The 20,363-nt window shown below is 41.6% G+C and overlaps 17 non-coding genes and 24 pseudogenes across 17 annotated transcripts; all 41 read left to right on the forward strand.

Moving 5' to 3' along the window:
- Window positions 1-166: 166 nt before the first annotated feature.
- LOC139066463 (5S ribosomal RNA) lies at window positions 167-285 on the forward strand. The gene has a single exon (XR_011519363.1). It is a non-coding gene; the product is annotated as a 5S ribosomal RNA (ribosomal RNA).
- Window positions 286-638: 353 nt separating this feature from the next.
- Window positions 639-757, forward strand: LOC139066558 (5S ribosomal RNA). Its single transcript, XR_011519460.1, has one exon. It is a non-coding gene; the product is annotated as a 5S ribosomal RNA (ribosomal RNA).
- Window positions 758-1,110: 353 nt separating this feature from the next.
- On the forward strand, window positions 1,111-1,229 carry LOC139068396 (5S ribosomal RNA). Its single transcript, XR_011519995.1, has one exon. It is a non-coding gene; the product is annotated as a 5S ribosomal RNA (ribosomal RNA).
- A 355-nt stretch (window positions 1,230-1,584) lies between these two features.
- LOC139066712 (5S ribosomal RNA) lies at window positions 1,585-1,703 on the forward strand (annotated as a pseudogene).
- Window positions 1,704-2,056: 353 nt separating this feature from the next.
- LOC139068007 (5S ribosomal RNA) lies at window positions 2,057-2,175 on the forward strand (annotated as a pseudogene).
- Window positions 2,176-2,528: 353 nt separating this feature from the next.
- LOC139067731 (5S ribosomal RNA) lies at window positions 2,529-2,647 on the forward strand (annotated as a pseudogene).
- A 353-nt stretch (window positions 2,648-3,000) lies between these two features.
- Window positions 3,001-3,119, forward strand: LOC139068397 (5S ribosomal RNA). Its single transcript, XR_011519996.1, has one exon. It is a non-coding gene; the product is annotated as a 5S ribosomal RNA (ribosomal RNA).
- Window positions 3,120-3,474: 355 nt separating this feature from the next.
- Window positions 3,475-3,593, forward strand: LOC139066714 (5S ribosomal RNA; annotated as a pseudogene).
- Window positions 3,594-3,946: 353 nt separating this feature from the next.
- Window positions 3,947-4,065, forward strand: LOC139068037 (5S ribosomal RNA; annotated as a pseudogene).
- A 352-nt stretch (window positions 4,066-4,417) lies between these two features.
- Window positions 4,418-4,536, forward strand: LOC139067064 (5S ribosomal RNA; annotated as a pseudogene).
- A 355-nt stretch (window positions 4,537-4,891) lies between these two features.
- On the forward strand, window positions 4,892-5,010 carry LOC139067391 (5S ribosomal RNA; annotated as a pseudogene).
- Window positions 5,011-5,363: 353 nt separating this feature from the next.
- On the forward strand, window positions 5,364-5,482 carry LOC139066838 (5S ribosomal RNA; annotated as a pseudogene).
- A 355-nt stretch (window positions 5,483-5,837) lies between these two features.
- Window positions 5,838-5,956, forward strand: LOC139066715 (5S ribosomal RNA; annotated as a pseudogene).
- A 353-nt stretch (window positions 5,957-6,309) lies between these two features.
- Window positions 6,310-6,428, forward strand: LOC139068008 (5S ribosomal RNA; annotated as a pseudogene).
- A 353-nt stretch (window positions 6,429-6,781) lies between these two features.
- Window positions 6,782-6,900, forward strand: LOC139067199 (5S ribosomal RNA; annotated as a pseudogene).
- A 355-nt stretch (window positions 6,901-7,255) lies between these two features.
- LOC139066464 (5S ribosomal RNA) lies at window positions 7,256-7,374 on the forward strand. Its single transcript, XR_011519364.1, has one exon. It is a non-coding gene; the product is annotated as a 5S ribosomal RNA (ribosomal RNA).
- A 353-nt stretch (window positions 7,375-7,727) lies between these two features.
- Window positions 7,728-7,846, forward strand: LOC139066557 (5S ribosomal RNA). Its single transcript, XR_011519459.1, has one exon. It is a non-coding gene; the product is annotated as a 5S ribosomal RNA (ribosomal RNA).
- Window positions 7,847-8,199: 353 nt separating this feature from the next.
- Window positions 8,200-8,318, forward strand: LOC139068399 (5S ribosomal RNA). Its single transcript, XR_011519998.1, has one exon. It is a non-coding gene; the product is annotated as a 5S ribosomal RNA (ribosomal RNA).
- Window positions 8,319-8,673: 355 nt separating this feature from the next.
- On the forward strand, window positions 8,674-8,792 carry LOC139066465 (5S ribosomal RNA). The gene has a single exon (XR_011519365.1). It is a non-coding gene; the product is annotated as a 5S ribosomal RNA (ribosomal RNA).
- A 353-nt stretch (window positions 8,793-9,145) lies between these two features.
- Window positions 9,146-9,264, forward strand: LOC139066893 (5S ribosomal RNA; annotated as a pseudogene).
- A 353-nt stretch (window positions 9,265-9,617) lies between these two features.
- Window positions 9,618-9,736, forward strand: LOC139068400 (5S ribosomal RNA). The gene has a single exon (XR_011519999.1). It is a non-coding gene; the product is annotated as a 5S ribosomal RNA (ribosomal RNA).
- Window positions 9,737-10,091: 355 nt separating this feature from the next.
- LOC139066716 (5S ribosomal RNA) lies at window positions 10,092-10,210 on the forward strand (annotated as a pseudogene).
- A 353-nt stretch (window positions 10,211-10,563) lies between these two features.
- LOC139068038 (5S ribosomal RNA) lies at window positions 10,564-10,682 on the forward strand (annotated as a pseudogene).
- Window positions 10,683-11,034: 352 nt separating this feature from the next.
- LOC139067065 (5S ribosomal RNA) lies at window positions 11,035-11,153 on the forward strand (annotated as a pseudogene).
- Window positions 11,154-11,508: 355 nt separating this feature from the next.
- Window positions 11,509-11,627, forward strand: LOC139066466 (5S ribosomal RNA). The gene has a single exon (XR_011519366.1). It is a non-coding gene; the product is annotated as a 5S ribosomal RNA (ribosomal RNA).
- A 353-nt stretch (window positions 11,628-11,980) lies between these two features.
- On the forward strand, window positions 11,981-12,099 carry LOC139067725 (5S ribosomal RNA; annotated as a pseudogene).
- A 355-nt stretch (window positions 12,100-12,454) lies between these two features.
- Window positions 12,455-12,573, forward strand: LOC139067180 (5S ribosomal RNA; annotated as a pseudogene).
- Window positions 12,574-12,926: 353 nt separating this feature from the next.
- Window positions 12,927-13,045, forward strand: LOC139066661 (5S ribosomal RNA). The gene has a single exon (XR_011519566.1). It is a non-coding gene; the product is annotated as a 5S ribosomal RNA (ribosomal RNA).
- A 353-nt stretch (window positions 13,046-13,398) lies between these two features.
- On the forward strand, window positions 13,399-13,517 carry LOC139067268 (5S ribosomal RNA; annotated as a pseudogene).
- Window positions 13,518-13,872: 355 nt separating this feature from the next.
- On the forward strand, window positions 13,873-13,991 carry LOC139066655 (5S ribosomal RNA). The gene has a single exon (XR_011519560.1). It is a non-coding gene; the product is annotated as a 5S ribosomal RNA (ribosomal RNA).
- A 353-nt stretch (window positions 13,992-14,344) lies between these two features.
- On the forward strand, window positions 14,345-14,453 carry LOC139068119 (5S ribosomal RNA; annotated as a pseudogene).
- A 355-nt stretch (window positions 14,454-14,808) lies between these two features.
- Window positions 14,809-14,927, forward strand: LOC139066543 (5S ribosomal RNA). The gene has a single exon (XR_011519445.1). It is a non-coding gene; the product is annotated as a 5S ribosomal RNA (ribosomal RNA).
- Window positions 14,928-15,298: 371 nt separating this feature from the next.
- Window positions 15,299-15,417, forward strand: LOC139068141 (5S ribosomal RNA; annotated as a pseudogene).
- A 353-nt stretch (window positions 15,418-15,770) lies between these two features.
- LOC139067713 (5S ribosomal RNA) lies at window positions 15,771-15,889 on the forward strand (annotated as a pseudogene).
- Window positions 15,890-16,244: 355 nt separating this feature from the next.
- On the forward strand, window positions 16,245-16,364 carry LOC139067824 (5S ribosomal RNA; annotated as a pseudogene).
- A 355-nt stretch (window positions 16,365-16,719) lies between these two features.
- LOC139066468 (5S ribosomal RNA) lies at window positions 16,720-16,838 on the forward strand. The gene has a single exon (XR_011519368.1). It is a non-coding gene; the product is annotated as a 5S ribosomal RNA (ribosomal RNA).
- Window positions 16,839-17,191: 353 nt separating this feature from the next.
- LOC139066662 (5S ribosomal RNA) lies at window positions 17,192-17,310 on the forward strand. Its single transcript, XR_011519567.1, has one exon. It is a non-coding gene; the product is annotated as a 5S ribosomal RNA (ribosomal RNA).
- A 355-nt stretch (window positions 17,311-17,665) lies between these two features.
- On the forward strand, window positions 17,666-17,784 carry LOC139066469 (5S ribosomal RNA). The gene has a single exon (XR_011519369.1). It is a non-coding gene; the product is annotated as a 5S ribosomal RNA (ribosomal RNA).
- Window positions 17,785-18,601: 817 nt separating this feature from the next.
- On the forward strand, window positions 18,602-18,720 carry LOC139066544 (5S ribosomal RNA). The gene has a single exon (XR_011519446.1). It is a non-coding gene; the product is annotated as a 5S ribosomal RNA (ribosomal RNA).
- Window positions 18,721-19,563: 843 nt separating this feature from the next.
- On the forward strand, window positions 19,564-19,682 carry LOC139067714 (5S ribosomal RNA; annotated as a pseudogene).
- A 355-nt stretch (window positions 19,683-20,037) lies between these two features.
- Window positions 20,038-20,157, forward strand: LOC139067350 (5S ribosomal RNA; annotated as a pseudogene).
- The last annotated feature ends 206 nt before the right edge of the window (window positions 20,158-20,363 follow it).

Here is a 20,363-nt window from a genome sequence, read left to right on the forward strand (position 1 = left end):
GGAGCCAATTGTTAGAGTCTAAAGAAGAGCAATAATGATGAAGACAACTGTTTAACTTAGCCTTTTACCTCTATGTGCAATAATCTAGTCTTTGCAGTGGGCGACACAATCATACCTTGACAAATACACAAGGGATTTTTCAGAGATTTTTCAAGGTTTTTCCTTCGCTTACAGCCATACCACCCTGAAAAAGCCCGATCCCCTCTGATCTCGGAATCAATCCAGGGTTGGGCCTGGTCAGTACCTGTATGGGAGACCTCTTGGGAATACCAGGTGCTGTAAGCTTTTTCACTAATTTGTTATAAAATACAGTTTTTTTCACTTCACCACATCTTTGAACAGCTTCGTCATTGAATAATTTTAAAGCCAGGTGTTCCACACGAACTGCACACACTTGTTGGTAATAAACCTACTTTGATTTGTCCCTAGCAATAATGTCTCAGTGCTGGCATTTTAGACACAAGAAATGGGGTGGGAGCCGATTGTTACTCGAAAAAAGAGCAACAGTGATGAAGACAACTGTTTAACTTAGCCTTTTACCTCCATATGCAAGAATCTAGTCTTTGAAGTGGGCGACACAATCATACTTTGACATATACACAAGCGATTTTTCAGAGATTTTTCAAGATGTGTCCTTCGCTTACGGCCATACCACCCTGAAAATGCCCGATCCCGTCTGATCTCGGAAGCAATCCAGGGTTGGGCCTGGTCAGTACCTGTATGGGAGACCTCTTGGGAATACCAGGTGCTGTAAGATTTTTCACTAATTTGTTATAAAATACAGTTTTTTTCACTTCACCACATCTTTGAACAGCTTCGTCATTGAATAATTTTAAAGCCAGGTGTTTCACACGAACTGCACACACTTGTTGGTAATAAACCTCCTTTGATTTGTCCCTAGCAATAATGTCTCAGCGCTGGCATTTTAGAGACAAGAAATGGGGTGGGAGCCGATTGTTACTCGAAAAAAGAGCAACAGTGATGAAGACAACTGTTTAACTTAGCCTTTTACCTCCATATGCAAGAATCTAGTCTTTGCAGTGGGCGACACAATCATACTTTGACTAATACACAAGTGATTTTTCCGAGATTTTTCAAGGTGTGTCATTCGCTTACGGCCATACCACCCTGAAAAAGCCCGATCCCGTCTGATCTCGGAAGCAATCCAGGGTTGGGCCTGGTCAGTACCTGTATGGGAGACCTCTTGGGAATACCAGGTGCTGTAAGCTTTTTCAGTAATTTGTTATAAAATACAGTTTTTTTCACTTCACCACAGCTTTGAGCAGCTTCGTCATTGGATAATTTTAAAAACAGGTGTTCCACACGAACTGCACACTTTTGTTGGTAATAAACCTCCTTTGATTTGTCCCTAGCAATAATGTCTCAGTGCTGGCATTTTAGAGACAAGAAATGGGGTGGGAGCCAGTTGTTAGTGTGTATAGAAGAGCAACAATGATGAAGACAAATGTTTAACTTAGCCATTTACCTCTATGTGCAAGAATCTAGTCTTTGCAGTGGGCGACACAATCATACCTTGACAAATACACAAGGGATTTTTCAGAGATTTTTCAAGGTTTTTCCTTCACTTACAGCCATACCACCCTGAAAAAGCCCGATCCCCTCTGATCTCGGAATCAATCCAGGGTTGGGCCTGGTCAGTACCTGTATGGGAGACCTCTTGGGAATACCAGGTGCTGTAAGCTTTTTCACTAATTTGTTATAAAATACAGTTTTTTTCACTTCACCACATCTTTGAACAGCTTCGTCATTGAATAATTTTAAAGCCAGGTGTTCCCCACGAACTGCACACACTTGTTGGTAATAAACCTCCTTTGATTTGTCCCTAGCAACAATGTCTCAGTGCTGGCATTTTAGAGACAAGAAATGGGGTGGGAGCCGATTGTTACTCGAAAAAAGAGCAACAGTGATGAAGACAACTGTTTAACTTAGCCTTTTACCTCCATATGCAAGAATCTAGTCTTTGCAGTGGGCGACACAATCATACTTTGACATATACACAAGGGACTTTTCAGAGATTTTTCAAGGTGTGTCCTTCGCTTACGGCCATACCACCATGAAAAAGCCTGATCCCATCTGATCTCGGAAGCAATCCAGGTTTGGGCCTGGTCAGTACCTGTATGGGAGACCTCTTGGGATTACCAGGTGCTGTAAACTTTTTCACTAATTTGTTATAAAATACAGTTTTTTTCACTTCACCACAGCTTTGAACAGCTTCGTCATTGAATAATTTTAAAGCCAGGTGTTCCACACGAACTGCACACACTTGTTGGTAATAAACCTCCTTTGATTTGTCCCTAGCAATAATGTCTCAGTGCTGGCATTTTAGAGACAAGAAATGGGGTGGGAGACGATTGTTACTCGGAAAAAGAGCAAAAGTGATGAAGACAACTGTTTAACTTAGCCTTTTACCTCCATATGCAAGAATCTAGTCTTTGCAGTTGGCGACACAATCATACTTTGACATATACACAAGGGATTTTTCAGAGATTTTTCAAGGTGTTTTCTTCACTTACGGCCATACCACCCTGTAAAAGCCCGATCCCGCCTGATCACGGAAGCAATCCAGGGTTGGGCCTGGTCAGTACCTGTATGGGAGACCTCTTGGGAATACCAGGTGCTGTAAGCTTTTTCACTAATTTGTTATAAAATACAGTTTTTTTCACTTCACCACAGCTTTGAACAGCTTCGTCATTGAATAATTTTAAAGCCAGGTGTTCCACACGAACTGCACACACTTGTTGGTAATAAACCTACTTTGATTTGTCCCTAGCAATAATGTCTCAGTGCTGGCATTTTAGAGACAAGAAATGGGGTGGGAGCCGATTGTTACTCGAAAAAAGAGCAACAGTGATGAAGACAACTGTTTAACTTAGCCTTTTACCTCCATATGCAAGAATCTAGTCTTTGCAGTGGGCGACACAATCATACTTTGACATATACACAAGTGATTTTTCCAAGATTTTTCAAGGTGTGTTATTCGCTTACGGCCATACCACCCTGAAAAAGCCCGATCCCGTCTGATCTCGGAAGCAATCCAGGGTTGGGCCTGGTCAGTACCTGTATGGGAGACCTCTTGGGAATACCAGGTGCTGTAAGCTTTTTCAGTAATTTGTTATAAAATACAGTTTTTTTCACTTCACCACAGCTTTGAACAGCTTCGTCATTGGATAATTTTAAAGCCAGGTGTTCCACACGAACTGCACACACTTGTTGGTAATAAACCTCCTTACATTTGTCCCTAGCAATAATGTCTCAGTGCTGGCATTTTAGAGACAAGAAATGGGGTGGGAGCCAGTTGTTAGAGTCTAAAGAAGAGCAACAATGATGAAGACAAATGTTTAACTTAGCCATTTACCTCTATGTGCGAGAATCTAGTCTTTGCAGTGGGCGACACAATCATACCTTGACAAATACACAAGGGATTTTTCAGAGATTTTTCAAGGTTTTTCCTTCACTTACAGCCATACCACCCTGAAAAAGCCCGATCCCCTCTGATCTCGGAATCAATCCAGGGTTGGGCCTGGTCAGTACCTGTATGGGAGACCTCTTGGGAATACCAGGTGCTGTAAGCTTTTTCACTAATTTGTTATAAAATACAGTTTTTTTCACTTCACCACATCTTTGAACAGCTTCGTCATTGAATAATTTTAAAGCCAGGTGTTCCCCACGAACTGCACACACTTGTTGGTAATAAACCTCCTTTGATTTGTCCCTAGCAACAATGTCTCAGTGCTGGCATTTTAGAGACAAGAAATGGGGTGGGAGCCGATTGTTACTCGAAAAAAGAGCAACAGTGATGAAGACAACTGTTTAACTTAGCCTTTTACCTCCATATGCAAGAATCTAGTCTTTGCAGTGGGCGACACAATCATACTTTGACATATACACAAGGGACTTTTCAGAGATTTTTCAAGGTGTGTCCTTCGCTTACGGCCATACCACCATGAAAAAGCCTGATCCCGTCTGATCTCGGAAGCAATCCAGGTTTGGGCCTGGTCAGTACCTGTATGGGAGACCTCTTGGGATTACCAGGTGCTGTAAACTTTTTCACTAATTTGTTATAAAATACATTTTTTTGCACTTCACCACATCTTTGAACAGCTTCGTCATTGAATAATTTTAAAGCCAGGTGTTCCACACGAACTGCACACACTTGTTGGTAATAAACCTCCTTTGATTTGTCCCTAGCAATAATGTCTCAGTGCTGGCATTTTAGAGACAAGAAATGGGGTGGGAGACGATTGTTACTCGGAAAAAGAGCAAAAGTGATGAAGACAACTGTTTAACTTAGCCTTTTACCTCCATATGCAAGAATCTAGTCTTTGCAGTTGGCGACACAATCATACTTTGACATATACACAAGGGATTTTTCAAGATTTTTCAAGGTGTTTTCTTCACTTACGGCCATACCACCCTGTAAAAGCCCGATCCCGTCTGATCTCGGAAGCAATCCAGGGTTGGGCCTGGTCAGTACCTGTATGGGAGACCTGTTGGGAATACCAGGTGCTGTAAGCTTTTTCACTAATTTGTTATAAAATACAGTTTTTTTCACTTCACCACAGCTTTGAACAGCTTCGTCATTGAATAATTTTAAAGCCAGGTGTTCCACACGAACTGCACACACTTGTTGGTAATAAACCTCCTTTGATTTGTCCCTAGCAATAATGTCTCAGTGCTGGCATTTTAGAGACAAGAAATGGGGTGGGAGCCAATTGTTAGAGTCTAAAGAAGAGCAACAATGATGAAGACAACTGTTTAACTTAGCCTTTTACCTCTATATGCAAGAATCTAGTCTTTGCAGTGGGCGACGCAATCATACCTTTACAAATACACAAGGGATTTTTCAGAGATTTTTCAAGGGTTTTCCTTCACTTACAGCCATACCACCCTGAAAAAGCCCGATCCCCTCTGATCTCGGAATCAATCCAGGTTTGGGCCTGGTCAGTACCTGTATGGGAGACCTTTTGGGAATACCAGGTGCTGTAAGCTTTTTCACTAATTTGTTATAAAATACAGTTTTTTTCACTTCACCGCATCTTTGAACAGCTTCGTCATTGAATAATTTTAAAGCCAGGTGTTCCACACGAACTGCACACACTTGTTGGTAATAAACCTACTTTGATTTGTCCCTAGCAATAATGTCTCAGTGCTGGCATTTTAGACACAAGAAATGGGGTGGGAGCCGATTGTTACTCGAAAAAAGAGCAACAGTGATGAAGACAACTGTTTAACTTAGCCTTTTACCTCCATATGCAAGAATCTAGTCTTTGCAGTGGGCGACACAATCATACTTTGACTAATACACAAGTGATTTTTCCGAGATTTTTCAAGGTGTGTCATTCGCTTACGGCCATACCACCCTGAAAAAGGCCGATCCCGTCTGATCTCGGAAGCAATCCAGGGTTGGGCCTGGTCAGTACCTGTATGGGAGACCTCTTGGGAATACCAGGTGCTGTAAGCTTTTTCAGTAATTTGTTATAAAATACAGTTTTTTTCACTTCACCACAGCTTTGAGCAGCTTCGTCATTGGATAATTTTAAAAACAGGTGTTCCACACGAACTGCACACTTTTGTTGGTAATAAACCTCCTTTGATTTGTCCCTAGCAATAATGTCTCAGTGCTGGCATTTTAGAGACAAGAAATGGGGTGGGAGCCAGTTGTTAGTGTCTAAAGAAGAGCAACAATGATGAAGACAAATGTTTAACTTAGCCATTTACCTCTATGTGCAAGAATCTAGTCTTTGCAGTGGGCGACACAATCATACCTTGACAAATACACAAGGGATTTTTCAGAGATTTTTCAAGGTTTTTCCTTCACTTACAGCCATACCACCCTGAAAAAGCCCGATCCCCTCTGATCTCGGAATCAATCCAGGGTTGGGCCTGGTCAGTACCTGTATGGGAGACCTCTTGGGAATACCAGGTGCTGTAAGCTTTTTCACTAATTTGTTATAAAATACAGTTTTTTTCACTTCACCACATCTTTGAACAGCTTCGTCATTGAATAATTTTAAAGCCAGGTGTTCCCCACGAACTGCACACACTTGTTGGTAATAAACCTCCTTTGATTTGTCCCTAGCAACAATGTCTCAGTGCTGGCATTTTAGAGACAAGAAATGGGGTGGGAGCCGATTGTTACTCGAAAAAAGAGCAACAGTGATGAAGACAACTGTTTAACTTAGCCTTTTACCTCCATATGCAAGAATCTAGTCTTTGCAGTGGGCGACACAATCATACTTTGACATATACACAAGGGACTTTTCAGAGATTTTTCAAGGTGTGTCCTTCGCTTACGGCCATACCACCATGAAAAAGCCTGATCCCATCTGATCTCGGAAGCAATCCAGGTTTGGGCCTGGTCAGTACCTGTATGGGAGACCTCTTGGGATTACCAGGTGCTGTAAACTTTTTCACTAATTTGTTATAAAATACAGTTTTTTTCACTTCACCACAGCTTTGAACAGCTTCGTCATTGAATAATTTTAAAGCCAGGTGTTCCACACGAACTGCACACACTTGTTGGTAATAAACCTCCTTTGATTTGTCCCTAGCAATAATGTCTCAGTGCTGGCATTTTAGAGACAAGAAATGGGGTGGGAGACGATTGTTACTCGGAAAAAGAGCAAAAGTGATGAAGACAACTGTTTAACTTAGCCTTTTACCTCCATATGCAAGAATCTAGTCTTTGCAGTTGGCGACACAATCATACTTTGACATATACACAAGGGATTTTTCAGAGATTTTTCAAGGTGTTTTCTTCACTTACGGCCATACCACCCTGTAAAAGCCCGATCCCGCCTGATCTCGGAAGCAATCCAGGGTTGGGCCTGGTCAGTACCTGTATGGGAGACCTCTTGGGAATACCAGGTGCTGTAAGCTTTTTCACTAATTTGTTATAAAATACAGTTTTTTTCACTTCACCACAGCTTTGAACAGCTTCGTCATTGAATAATTTTAAAGCCAGGTGTTCCACACGAACTGCACACACTTGTTGGTAATAAACCTCGTTTGATTTGTCCCTAGCAATAATGTCTCAGTGCTGGCATTTTAGAGACAAGAAATGGGGTGGGAGCCAATTGTTAGAGTCTAAAGAAGAGCAACAATGATGAAGACAACTGTTTAACTTAGCCTTTTACCTCTATATGCAAGAATCTAGTCTTTGCAGTGGGCGACACAATCATACCTTGACAAATACACAAGGGATTTTTCAGAGATTTTTCAAGGTTTTTCCTTCGCTTACAGCCATACCACCCTGAAAAAGCCCGATCCCCTCTGATCTCGGAATCAATCCAGGGTTGGGCCTGGTCAGTACCTGTATGGGAGACCTCTTGGGAATACCAGGTGCTGTAAGCTTTTTCACTAATTTGTTATAAAATACAGTTTTTTTCACTTCACCACATCTTTGAACAGCTTCGTCATTGAATAATTTTAAAGCCAGGTGTTCCACACGAACTGCACACACTTGTTGGTAATAAACCTACTTTGATTTGTCCCTAGCAATAATGTCTCAGTGCTGGCATTTTAGACACAAGAAATGGGGTGGGAGCCGATTGTTACTCGAAAAAAGAGCAACAGTGATGAAGACAACTGTTTAACTTAGCCTTTTACCTCCATATGCAAGAATCTAGTCTTTGCAGTGGGCGACACAATCATACTTTGACATATACACAAGGGATTTTTCAGAGATTTTTCAAGATGTCTCCTTCACTTACGGCCATACCACCCTGAAAATGCCCGATCCCGTCTGATCTCGGAAGCAAACCAGGGTTGGGCCTGGTCAGTACCTGTATGGGAGACCTCTTGGGAATACAAGGTGCTGTAAGCTTTTTCACTAATTTGTTAAAAAATACAGTTTTTTTCACTTCACCACATCTTTGAACAGCTTCGTCATTGAATAATTTTAAAGCCAGGTGTTTCACACGAACTGCACACACTTGTTGGTAATAAACCTCCTTTGATTTGTCCCTAGCAATAATGTCTCAGCGCTGGCATTTTAGAGACAAGAAATGGGGTGGGAGCCGATTGTTACTCGAAAAAAGAGCAACAGTGATGAAGACAACTGTTTAACTTAGCCTTTTACCTCCATATGCAAGAATCTAGTCTTTGCAGTGGGCGACACAATCATACTTTGACATATACACAAGTGATTTTTCCAAGATTTTTCAAGGTGTGTCATTCGCTTACGGCCATACCACCCTGAAAAAGCCCGATCCCGTCTGATCTCGGAAGCAATCCAGGGTTGGGCCTGGTCAGTACCTGTATGGGAGACCTCTTGGGAATACCAGGTGCTGTAAGCTTTTTCACTAATTTGTTATAAAATACAGTTTTTTTCACTTCACCGCATCTTTGAACAGCTTCGTCATTGAATAATTTTAAAGCCAGGTGTTCCACACGAACTGCACACACTTGTTGGTAATAAACCTCGTTTGATTTGTCCCTAGCAATAATGTCTCAGTGCTGGCATTTTAGAGACAAGAAATGGGGTGGGAGCCAATTGTTAGAGTCTAAAGAAGAGCAACAATGATGAAGACAACTGTTTAACTTAGCCTTTTACCTCTATATGCAAGAATCTAGTCTTTGCAGTGGGCGACACAATCATACCTTGACAAATACACAAGGGATTTTTCAGAGATTTTTCAAGGTTTTTCCTTCGCTTACAGCCATACCACCCTGAAAAAGCCCGATCCCCTCTGATCTCGGAATCAATCCAGGGTTGGGCCTGGTCAGTACCTGTATGGGAGACCTCTTGGGAATACCAGGTGCTGTAAGCTTTTTCACTAATTTGTTATAAAATACAGTTTTTTTCACTTCACCACATCTTTGAACAGCTTCGTCATTGAATAATTTTAAAGCCAGGTGTTCCACACGAACTGCACACACTTGTTGGTAATAAACCTACTTTGATTTGTCCCTAGCAATAATGTCTCAGTGCTGGCATTTTAGACACAAGAAATGGGGTGGGAGCCGATTGTTACTCGAAAAAAGAGCAACAGTGATGAAGACAACTGTTTAACTTAGCCTTTTACCTCCATATGCAAGAATCTAGTCTTTGCAGTGGGCGACACAATCATACTTTGACATATACACAAGGGATTTTTCAGAGATTTTTCAAGATGTCTCCTTCACTTACGGCCATACCACCCTGAAAATGCCCGATCCCGTCTGTTCTCGGAAGCAAACCAGGGTTGGGCCTGGTCAGTACCTGTATGGGAGACCTCTTGGGAATACAAGGTGCTGTAAGCTTTTTCACTAATTTGTTAAAAAATACAGTTTTTTTCACTTCACCACATCTTTGAACAGCTTCGTCATTGAATAATTTTAAAGCCAGGTGTTTCACACGAACTGCACACACTTGTTGGTAATAAACCTCCTTTGATTTGTCCCTAGCAATAATGTCTCAGCGCTGGCATTTTAGAGACAAGAAATGGGGTGGGAGCCGATTGTTACTCGAAAAAAGAGCAACAGTGATGAAGACAACTGTTTAACTTAGCCTTTTACCTCCATATGCAAGAATCTAGTCTTTGCAGTGGGCGACACAATCATACTTTGACATATACACAAGTGATTTTTCCAAGATTTTTCAAGGTGTGTCATTCGCTTACGGCCATACCACCCTGAAAAAGCCCGATCCCGTCTGATCTCGGAAGCAATCCAGGGTTGGGCCTGGTCAGTACCTGTATGGGAGACCTCTTGGGAATACCAGGTGCTGTAAGCTTTTTCAGTAATTTGTTATAAAATACAGTTTTTTTCACTTCACCACAGCTTTGAACAGCTTCGTCATTGGATAATTTTAAAGCCAGGTGTTCCACACGAACTGCACACACTTGTTGGTAATAAACCTCCTTTGATTTGTCCCTAGCAATAATGTCTCAGTGCTGGCATTTTAGAGACAAGAAATGGGGTGGGAGCCAGTTGTTAGAGTCTAAAGAAGAGCAACAATGATGAAGACAAATGTTTAACTTAGCCATTTACCTCTATGTGCGAGAATCTAGTCTTTGCAGTGGGCGACACAATCATACCTTGACAAATACACAAGGGATTTTTCAGAGATTTTTCAAGGTTTTTCCTTCACTTACAGCCATACCACCCTGAAAAAGCCCGATCCCCTCTGATCTCGGAATCAATCCAGGGTTGGGCCTGGTCAGTACCTGTATGGGAGACCTCTTGGGAATACCAGGTGCTGTAAGCTTTTTCACTAATTTGTTATAAAATACAGTTTTTTTCACTTCACCACATCTTTGAACAGCTTCGTCATTGAATAATTTTAAAGCCAGGTGTTCCCCACGAACTGCACACACTTGTTGGTAATAAACCTCCTTTGATTTGTCCCTAGCAACAATGTCTCAGTGCTGGCATTTTAGAGACAAGAAATGGGGTGGGAGCCGATTGTTACTCGAAAAAAGAGCAACAGTGATGAAGACAACTGTTTAACTTAGCCTTTTACCTCCATATGCAAGAATCTAGTCTTTGCAGTGGGCGACACAATCATACTTTGACATATACACAAGGGACTTTTCAGAGATTTTTCAAGGTGTGTCCTTCGCTTACGGCCATACCACCATGAAAAAGCCTGATCCCGTCTGATCTCGGAAGCAATCCAGGTTTGGGCCTGGTCAGTACCTGTATGGGAGACCTCTTGGGATTACCAGGTGCTGTAAACTTTTTCACTAATTTGTTATAAAATACAGTTTTTTTCACTTCACCACATCTTTGAACAGCTTCGTCATTGAATAATTTTAAAGCCAGGTGTTCCACACGAACTGCACACACTTGTTGGTAATAAACCTCCTTTGATTTGTCCCTAGCAATAATGTCTCAGTGCTGGCATTTTAGAGACAAGAAATGGGGTGGGAGACGATTGTTACTCGGAAAAAGAGCAAAAGTGATGAAGACAACTGTTTAACTTAGCCTTTTACCTCCATATGCAAGAATCTAGTCTTTGCAGTTGGCGACACAATCATACTTTGACATATACACAAGGGATTTTTCAAGATTTTTCAAGGTGTTTTCTTCACTTACGGCCATACCACCCTGTAAAAGCCCGATCCCGTCTGATCTCGGAAGCAATCCAGGGTTGGGCCTGGTCAGTACCTGTATGGGAGACCTGTTGGGAATACCAGGTGCTGTAAGCTTTTTCACTAATTTGTTATAAAATACAGTTTTTTTCACTTCACCACAGCTTTGAACAGCTTCGTCATTGAATAATTTTAAAGCCAGGTGTTCCACACGAACTGCACACACTTGTTGGTAATAAACCTCCTTTGATTTGTCCCTAGCAATAATGTCTCAGTGCTGGCATTTTAGAGACAAGAAATGGGGTGGGAGCCAATTGTTAGAGTCTAAAGAAGAGCAACAATGATGAAGACAACTGTTTAACTTAGCCTTTTACCTCTATATGCAAGAATCTAGTCTTTGCAGTGGGCAACGCAATCATACCTTTACAAATACACAAGGGATTTTTCAGAGATTTTTCAAGGGTTTTCCTTCGCTTACAGCCATACCACCCTGAAAAAGCCCGATCCCCTCTGATCTCGGAATCAATCCAGGGTTGGGCCTGGTCAGTACCTGTATGGGAGACCTCTTGGGAATACCAGGTGCTGTAAGCTTTTTCACTAATTTGTTATAAAATACAGTTTTTTTCACTTCACCGCATCTTTGAACAGCTTCGTCATTGAATAATTTTAAAGCCAGGTGTTCCACACGAACTGCACACACTTGTTGGTAATAAACCTCCTTTGATTTGTCCCTAGCAATAATGTCTCAGTGCTGGCATTTTAGAGACAAGAAATGGGGTGGGAGCCGATTGTTACTCGAAAAAAGAGCAACAGTGATGAAGACAACTGTTTAACTTAGCCTTTTACCTCTATGTGCAAGAATCTAGTCTTTGCAGTGGGCGACACAATCATACCTTGACAAATACACAAGGGATTTTTCAGAGATTTTTCAAGGTGTGTCATTCGCATACGGCCATACCACCCTGAAAAAGCCCAATCCCGTCTGATCTCGGAAGCAATCCAGGGTTGGGCCTGGTGAGTACCTGTATGGGAGACCTCTTGGGAATACCAGGTGCAGTAAGCTTTTTCACTAATTTGTTATAAAATACATTTTTTTTCACTTCACCACAGCTTTGAACAGCTTCGTCATTGAATAATTTTAAAGCCAGGTGTTCCACACGAACTGCACACACTTGTTGGTAATAAACCTCCTTTGATTTGTCCCTAGCAATAATGTCTCAGTGCTGGCATTTTAGAGACAAGAAATGGGGTGGGAGCCAATTGTTAGAGTCTAAAGAAGAGCAACAATGATGAAGACAACTGTTTAACTTAGCCTTTTACCTCTATGTGCAAGAATCTAGTCTTTGCAGTGGGCGACACAATCATACCTTGACAAATACACAAGGGATTTTTCAGAGATTTTTCAAGGTTTTTCCTTCGCTTACAGCCATACGCCCCTGAAAAATCCCGATCCCCTCTGATCTCGGAATCAATCCAGGGTCTGGCCTGGTCAGTACCTGTATGGGAGACCTCTTGGGAATACCAGGTGCTGTAAGCTTTTTCACTAATTTGTTATAAAATACAGTTTTTTTCACTTCACCACATCTTTGAACAGCTTCGTCATTGAATAATTTTAAAGCCAGGTGTTCCACACGAACTGCACACACTTGTTGGTAATAAACCTCCTTTGATTTGCCCCTAGCAATCATGTCTCAGTGCTGGCATTTTAGAGACAAGAAATGGGGTGGGAGCCGATTGTTACTCGAAAAAAGAGCAACAGTGATGAAGACAACTGTTTAACTTAGCCTTTTACCTCCATATGCAAGAATCTAGTCTTTGCAGTGGGCGACACAATCATACTTTGACATATACACAAGGGATTTTTCAGAGATTTTTCAAGGTGTGTCATTCGCTTACGGCCTTACCACCCTGAAAAAGCCCGATCCCGTCTGATCTCGGAAGCAATCCAGGGTTGGGCCTGGTCAGTACCTGTATGGGAGACCTCTTGGGAATACCAGGTGCTGTAAGCTTTTTCACTAATTTGTTATAAAATACAGTTTTTTTCACTTCACCACAGCTTTCAACAGCTTCGTCATTGAATAATTTTAAAGCCAGGTGTTCCACACGAACTGCACACACTTGTTGGTAATAAACCTCCTTTGATTTGTCCCTAGCAATAATGTCTCAGTGCTGGCATTTTAGAGACAAGAAATGGGGTGGGAGCCGATTGTTACTCGAAAAAAGAGCAACAGTGATGAAGACAACTGTTTAACTTAGCCTTTTACCTCCATATGCAAGAATCTAGTCTTTGCAGTGGGCGACACAATCATACTTTGACATATACACAAGGGATTTTTCAGAGATTTTTCAAGGTGTGTCATTCGCTTACCGCCATACCACCCTGAAAAAGCCCGATCCCGTCTGATCTTGGAAGCAATCCAGGGTTGGGCCTGGTCAGTACCTGTATGGGAGACCTCTTGGGAATACCAGGTGCTGTAAGCTTTTTCACTAATTTGTTATAAAATACAGTTTTTTTCACTTCACCACAGCTTTGAACAGCTTCGTCATTGAATAATTTTAAAGCCAGGTGTTCCACACGAACTGCACACACTTGTTGGTAATAAACCTCCTTTGATTTGTCCCTAGCAATAATGTCTCAGTGCTGGCATTTTAGAGACAAGAAGTGGGGTGGGAGCCAATTGTTAGAGTCTAAAGAAGAGCAACAATGATGAAGACAACTGTTTATCTTAGCCTTTTACCTCTATATGCATGAATCTAGTCTTTGCAGTGGGCGACACAATCACACCTTGACAAATACACAAGCGATTTTTCAGAGATTTTTCAAGGTTTTTCCTTCGCTTACAGCAATACCACCCTGAAAAAGCCCGATCCCCTCTGATCTCGGAATCAATCCAGGGTTGGGCCTGGTCAGTACCTGTATGGGAGACCTCTTGGGAATACCAGGTGCTGTAAGCTTTTTCACTAATTTGTTATAAAATACAGTTTTTTTCACTTCACCACATCTTGGAACAGCTTCGTCATTGAATAATTTTAAAGCCAGGTGTTCCACACGAACTGCACACACTTGTTGGTAATAAACCTCCTTTGATTTGTCCCTAGCAATAATGTCTCAGTGCTGGCATTTTAGAGACAAGAAATGGGGTGGGAGCCGATTGTTACTCGAAAAAAGAGCAACAGTGATGAAGACAACTGTTTAACTTAGCCTTTTACCTCCATATGCAAGAATCTAGTCTTTGCAGTGGGCGACACAATCATACTTTGACATATACACAAGGGATTTTTCAGAGAATTTTCAAGCTGTGTCCTTCGCTTACGGCCATACCAGCCTCAAAAAGCCCGATCTCGGAAGCAATCCAGGTTTGGGCCTGGTCAGTACCTGTATGGGAGACCTCTTGGGAATACCAGGTGCTGTAAGCTTTTTCACTAATTTGTTATAAAATACAGTTTTTTTCACTTCACCACAGCTTTGAACAGCTTCGTCATTGAATAATTTTAAAGCCAGGTGTTCCACACGAACTGCACTTACTTGTTGGTAATAAACCTCCTTTGATTTGTCCCTAGCAATAATGTCGCAGTGCTGGCATTTTAGAGACAAGAAATGGGGTGGGAGCCAATTGTTAGAGTCTAAAGAAGAGCAACAATGATGAAGACAAATGTTTAACTTAGCCTTTTACCTCTATGTGCAAGAATCTAGTCTTTGCAGTGGGCGACACAATCATACCTTGACAAATACACAAGGGATTTTTCAGAGATTTTTCAAGGTTTTTCCTTCGCTTACAGCCATACCACCCTGAAAAAGCCCGATCCCCTCTGATCTCGGAATCAATCCAGGGTTGGGCCTGGTCAGTACCTGTATGGGAGACCTCTTGGGAATTCCAGGTGCTGTAAGCTTTTTCACTAATTTGTTATAAAATACAGTTTTTTTCACTTCACCACATCTTTGAACAGCTTCGTCATTGAATAATTTTAAAGCCAGGAATAATTTTAAAGCCAGGTGTTCCACACGAACTGCACACACTTGTTGGTAATAAACCTCCTTTGATTTGTCCCTAGTAATAATGTCTCAGTGCTGGCATTTTAGAGACAAGAAATGGGGTGGGAGACGATTGTTACTCGGAAAAAGAGCAAAAGTGATGAAGACAACTGTTTAACTTAGCCTTTTACCTCCATATGCAAGAATCTAGTCTTTGCAATGGGCAACACAATCATACTTTGACATATACACAAGGGATTTTTCAGAGATTTTTCAAGGTGTTCTCTTCACTTACGGCCATACCACCCTGAAAAAGTCCAATCCAGTCTGATCTCGGAAGCAATCCAGGGTTGGGCCTGGTCAGTACCGGTATGGGAGACCTCTTGGGATTACCATGTGCTGTAAGCTTTTTCACTAATTTGTTATAAAATACAGTTTTTTTCACTTCACCACATCTTTGAACAGCTTCGTCATTGAATAATTTTAAAGCCAGGTGTTCCACACGAACTGCACACACTTGTTGGTAATAAACCTCCTTTGATTTGTCCCTAGCAATAATGTCTCAGTGCTGGCATTTTAGAGACAAGAAATGGGGTGGGAGACGATTGTTACTCGGAAAAAGAGCAAAAGTGATGAAGACAACTGTTTAACTTAGACTTTTACCTCCATATGCAAGAATCTAGTCTTTACAATGGGCGACACAATCATACTTTGACATATACACAAGGGATTTTTCAGAGATTTTTCAAGGTGTGTCCTTCACTTACGGCCATACCACCCTGAAAAAGCCCGATCCAGTCTGATCTCGGAAGCAATCCAGGGTTGGGCCTGGTCAGTACCTGTATGGGAGACCTCTTGGGATTACCAGGTGCTGTAAGCTTTTTCACTAATTTGTTATAAAATACAGTTTTTTTCACTTCACCACAGCTTTGAACAGCTTCGTCATTGAATAATTTTAAAGCCAGGTGTTCCACACGAACTGCACACACTTGTTGGTAATAAACCTCCTTTGATTTGTCCCTAGCAATAATGTCTCAGTGCTGGCATTTTAGACACAAGAAATGGGGCGGGAGCCAATTGTTAGAGTCTAAAGAAGAGCAACAATGATGAAGACAACTGTTTAACTTAGCCTTTTACCTCTATATGCAAGAATCTAGCATTTGCAGTGGGCGACACAATCAAACCTTGACAAATACAAAAGGGAATTTTCAGAGATTTTTCAAGGTTTTTCCTTCGCTTACGGCCATACCACCCTGACAAAACCCCGATCCCGTCTGATCTCGGAAGCAATCCAGGTTTTGGCCTGGTCAGTACCTGTATGGGAGACCTCTTGGGAATACCAGGTGCTGTAAGCTTTTTCACTAATTTGTTATAAAATACAGTTTTTTTCACTTCACCACAGCTTTGAACAGCTTCGTCATTGAATAATTTTAAAGCCAGGTGTTCCACACGAACTGCACTTACTTGTTGGTAATAAACCTCCTTTGATTTGTCCCTAGCAATAATGTCTCAGTGCTGGCATTTTAGAGACAAGAAATGGGGTGGGAGCCAATTGTTAGAGTCTAAAGAAGAGCAACAATGATGAAGACAAATGTTTAACTTAGCCTTTTACCTCTATGTGCAAGAATCTAGTCTTTGCAGTGGGCGACACAATCATACCTTGACAAATACACAAGGGATTTTTCAGAGATTTTTCAAGGTTTTTCCTTCGCTTACAGCCATACCACCCTGAAAAAGCCCGATCCCCTCTGATCTCGGAATCAATCCAGGGTTGGGCCTGGTCAGTACCTGTATGGGAGACCTCTTGGGAATACCAGGTGCTGTAAGCTTTTTCACTAATTTGTTATAAAATACAGTTTTTTTCACTTCACCACATCTTTGAACAGCTTCGTCATTGAATAATTTTAAAGCCAGGTGTTCCACACGAACTGCACACACTTGTTGGTAATAAACCTCCTTTGATTTGCCCCTAGCAATAATGTCTCAGTGCTGGCATTTTAGAGACAAGAAATGGGGTGGGAGCCGATTGTTACTCGAAAAAAGAGCAACAGTGATGAAGACAACTGTTTAACTTAGCCTTTTACCTCCATATGCAAGAATCTAGTCTTTGCAGTGGGCGACACAATCATACTTTGACATATACACAAGGGATTTTTCAGAGATTTTTCAAGGTGTGTCATTCGCTTACGGCCTTACCACCCTGAAAAAGCCCGATCCCGTCTGATCTCGGAAGCAATCCAGGGTTGGGCCTGGTCAGTACCTGTATGGGAGACCTCTTGGGAATACCAGGTGCTGTAAGCTTTTTCACTAATTTGTTATAAAATACAGTTTTTTTCACTTCACCACAGCTTTGAACAGCTTCGTCATTGAATAATTTTAAAGCCAGGTGTTCCACACGAACTGCACACACTTGTTGGTAATAAACCTCCTTTGATTTGTCCCTAGCAATAATGTCTCAGTGCTGGCATTTTAGAGACAAGAAGTGGGGTGGGAGCCAATTGTTAGAGTCTAAAGAAGAGCAACAATGATGAAGACAACTGTTTAACTTAGCCTTTTACCTCTATATGCATGAATCTAGTCTTTGCAGTGGGCGACACAATCATACCTTGACAAATACACAAGCAATTTTTCAGAGATTTTTCAAGGTTTTTCCTACGCTTACAGCCATACCACCCTGAAAAAGCCCGATCCCCTCTGATCTCGGAATCAATCCAGGGTTGGGCCTGGTCAGTACCTGTATGGGAGACCTCTTGGGAATACCAGGTGCTGTAAGCTTTTTCACTAATTTGTTATAAAATACAGTTTTTTTCACTTCACCACATCTTGGAACAGCTTCGTCATTGAATAATTTTAAAGCCAGGTGTTCCACACGAACTGCACACACTTGTTGGTAATAAACCTCCTTTGATTTGTCCCTAGCAATAATGTCTCAGTGCTGGCATTTTAGAGACAAGAAATGGGGTGGGAGCCGATTGTTACTCGAAAAAAGAGCAACAGTGATGAAGACAACTGTTTAACTTAGCCTTTTACCTCCATATGCAAGAATCTAGTCTTTGCAGTGGGCGACACAATCATACTTTGACATATACACAAGGGATTTTTCAGAGATTTTTCAAGCTGTGTCCTTCGCTTACGGCCATACCAGCCTCAAAAAGCCCGATCTCGGAAGCAATCCAGGTTTGGGCCTGGTCAGTACCTGTATGGGAGACCTCTTGGGAATACCATGTGCTGTAAGCTTTTTCACTAATTTGTTATAAAATACAGTTTTTTTCACTTCACCACAGCTTTGAACAGCTTCGTCATTGAATAATTTTAAAGCCAGGTGTTCCACACGAACTGCACTTACTTGTTGGTAATAAACCTCCTTTGATTTGTCCCTAGCAATAATGTCTCAGTGCTGGCATTTTAGAGACAAGAAATGGGGTGGGAGCCTATTGTTAGAGTCTAAAGAAGAGCAACAATGATGAAGACAAATGTTTAACTTAGCCTTTTACCTCTATGTGCAAGAATCTAGTCTTTGCAGTGGGCGACACAATCATACCTTGACAAATACACAAGGGATTTTTCAGAGATTTTTCAAGGTTTTTCCTTCGCTTACAGCCATACCACCCTGAAAAAGCCCGATCCCCTCTGATCTCGGAATCAATCCAGGGTTGGGCCTGGTCAGTACCTGTATGGGAGACCTCTTGGGAATTCCAGGTGCTGTAAGCTTTTTCACTAATTTGTTATAAAATACAGTTTTTTTCACTTCACCACATCTTTGAACAGCTTCGTCATTGAATAATTTTAAAGCCAGGAATAATTTTAAAGCCAGGTGTTCCACACGAACTGCACACACTTGTTGGTAATAAACCTCCTTTGATTTGTCCCTAGTAATAATGTCTCAGTGCTGGCATTTTAGAGACAAGAAATGGGGTGGGAGACGATTGTTACTCGGAAAAAGAGCAAAAGTGATGAAGACAACTGTTTAACTTAGCCTTTTACCTCCATATGCAAGAATCTAGTCTTTGCAATGGGCGACACAATCATACTTTGACATATACACAAGGGATTTTTCAGAGATTTTTCAAGGTGTTCTCTTCACTTACGGCCATACCACCCTGAAAAAGTCCAATCCAGTCTGATCTCGGAAGCAATCCAGGGTTGGGCCTGGTCAGTACCTGTATGGGAGACCTCTTGGGATTACCATGTGCTGTAAGCTTTTTCACTAATTTGTTATAAAATACAGTTTTTTTCACTTCACCACATCTTTGAACAGCTTCGTCATTGAATAATTTTAAAGCCAGGTGTTCCACACGAACTGCACACACTTGTTGGTAATAAACCTCCTTTGATTTGTCCCTAGCAATAATGTCTCAGTGCTGGCATTTTAGAGACAAGAAATGGGGTGGGAGACGATTGTTACTCGGAAAAAGAGCAAAAGTGATGAAGACAACTGTTTAACTTAGACTTTTACCTCCATATGCAAGAATCTAGTCTTTGCAATGGGCGACACAATCATACTTTGACATATACACAAGGGATTTTTCAGAGATTTTTCAAGGTGTGTCCTTCACTTACGGCCATACCACCCTGAAAAAGCCCGATCCAGTCTGATCTCGGAAGCAATCCAGGGTTGGGCCTGGTCAGTACCTGTATGGGAGACCTCTTGGGATTACCAGGTGCTGTAAGCTTTTTCACTAATTTGTTATAAAATACAGTTTTTTTCACTTCACCACAGCTTTGAACAGCTTCGTCATTGAATAATTTTAAAGCCAGGTGTTCCACACGAACTGCACACACTTGTTGGTAATAAACCTCCTTTGATTTGTCCCTAGCAATAATGTCTCAGTGCTGGCATTTTAGACACAAGAAATGGGGCGGGAGCCAATTGTTAGAGTCTAAAGAAGAGCAACAATGATGAAGACAACTGTTTAACTTAGCCTTTTACCTCTATATGCAAGAATCTAGCATTTGCAGTGGGCGACACAATCAAACCTTGACAAATACAAAAGGGAATTTTCAGAGATTTTTCAAGGTTTTTCCTTCGCTTACGGCCATACCACCCTGACAAAACCCCGATCCCGTCTGATCTCGGAAGCAATCCAGGTTTGGGCCTGGTCAGTACCTGTATGGGAGACCTCTTGGGAATACCAGGTGCTGTAAGCTTTTTCACTAATTTGTTATAAAATACAGTTTTTTTCACTTCACCACAGCTTTGAACAGCTTCGTCATTGAATAATTTTAAAGCCAGGTGTTCCACACGAACTGCACTTACTTGTTGGTAATAAACCTCCTTTGATTTGTCCCTAGCAATAATGTCTCAGTGCTGGCATTTTAGAGACAAGAAATGGGGTGGGAGCCAATTGTTAGAG

The sequence above is a fragment of the Nothobranchius furzeri genome, chromosome 2 (genome assembly GCF_043380555.1).
Source record: "Nothobranchius furzeri strain GRZ-AD chromosome 2, NfurGRZ-RIMD1, whole genome shotgun sequence".
NCBI classification, from domain to species: domain Eukaryota; kingdom Metazoa; phylum Chordata; class Actinopteri; order Cyprinodontiformes; family Nothobranchiidae; genus Nothobranchius; species Nothobranchius furzeri.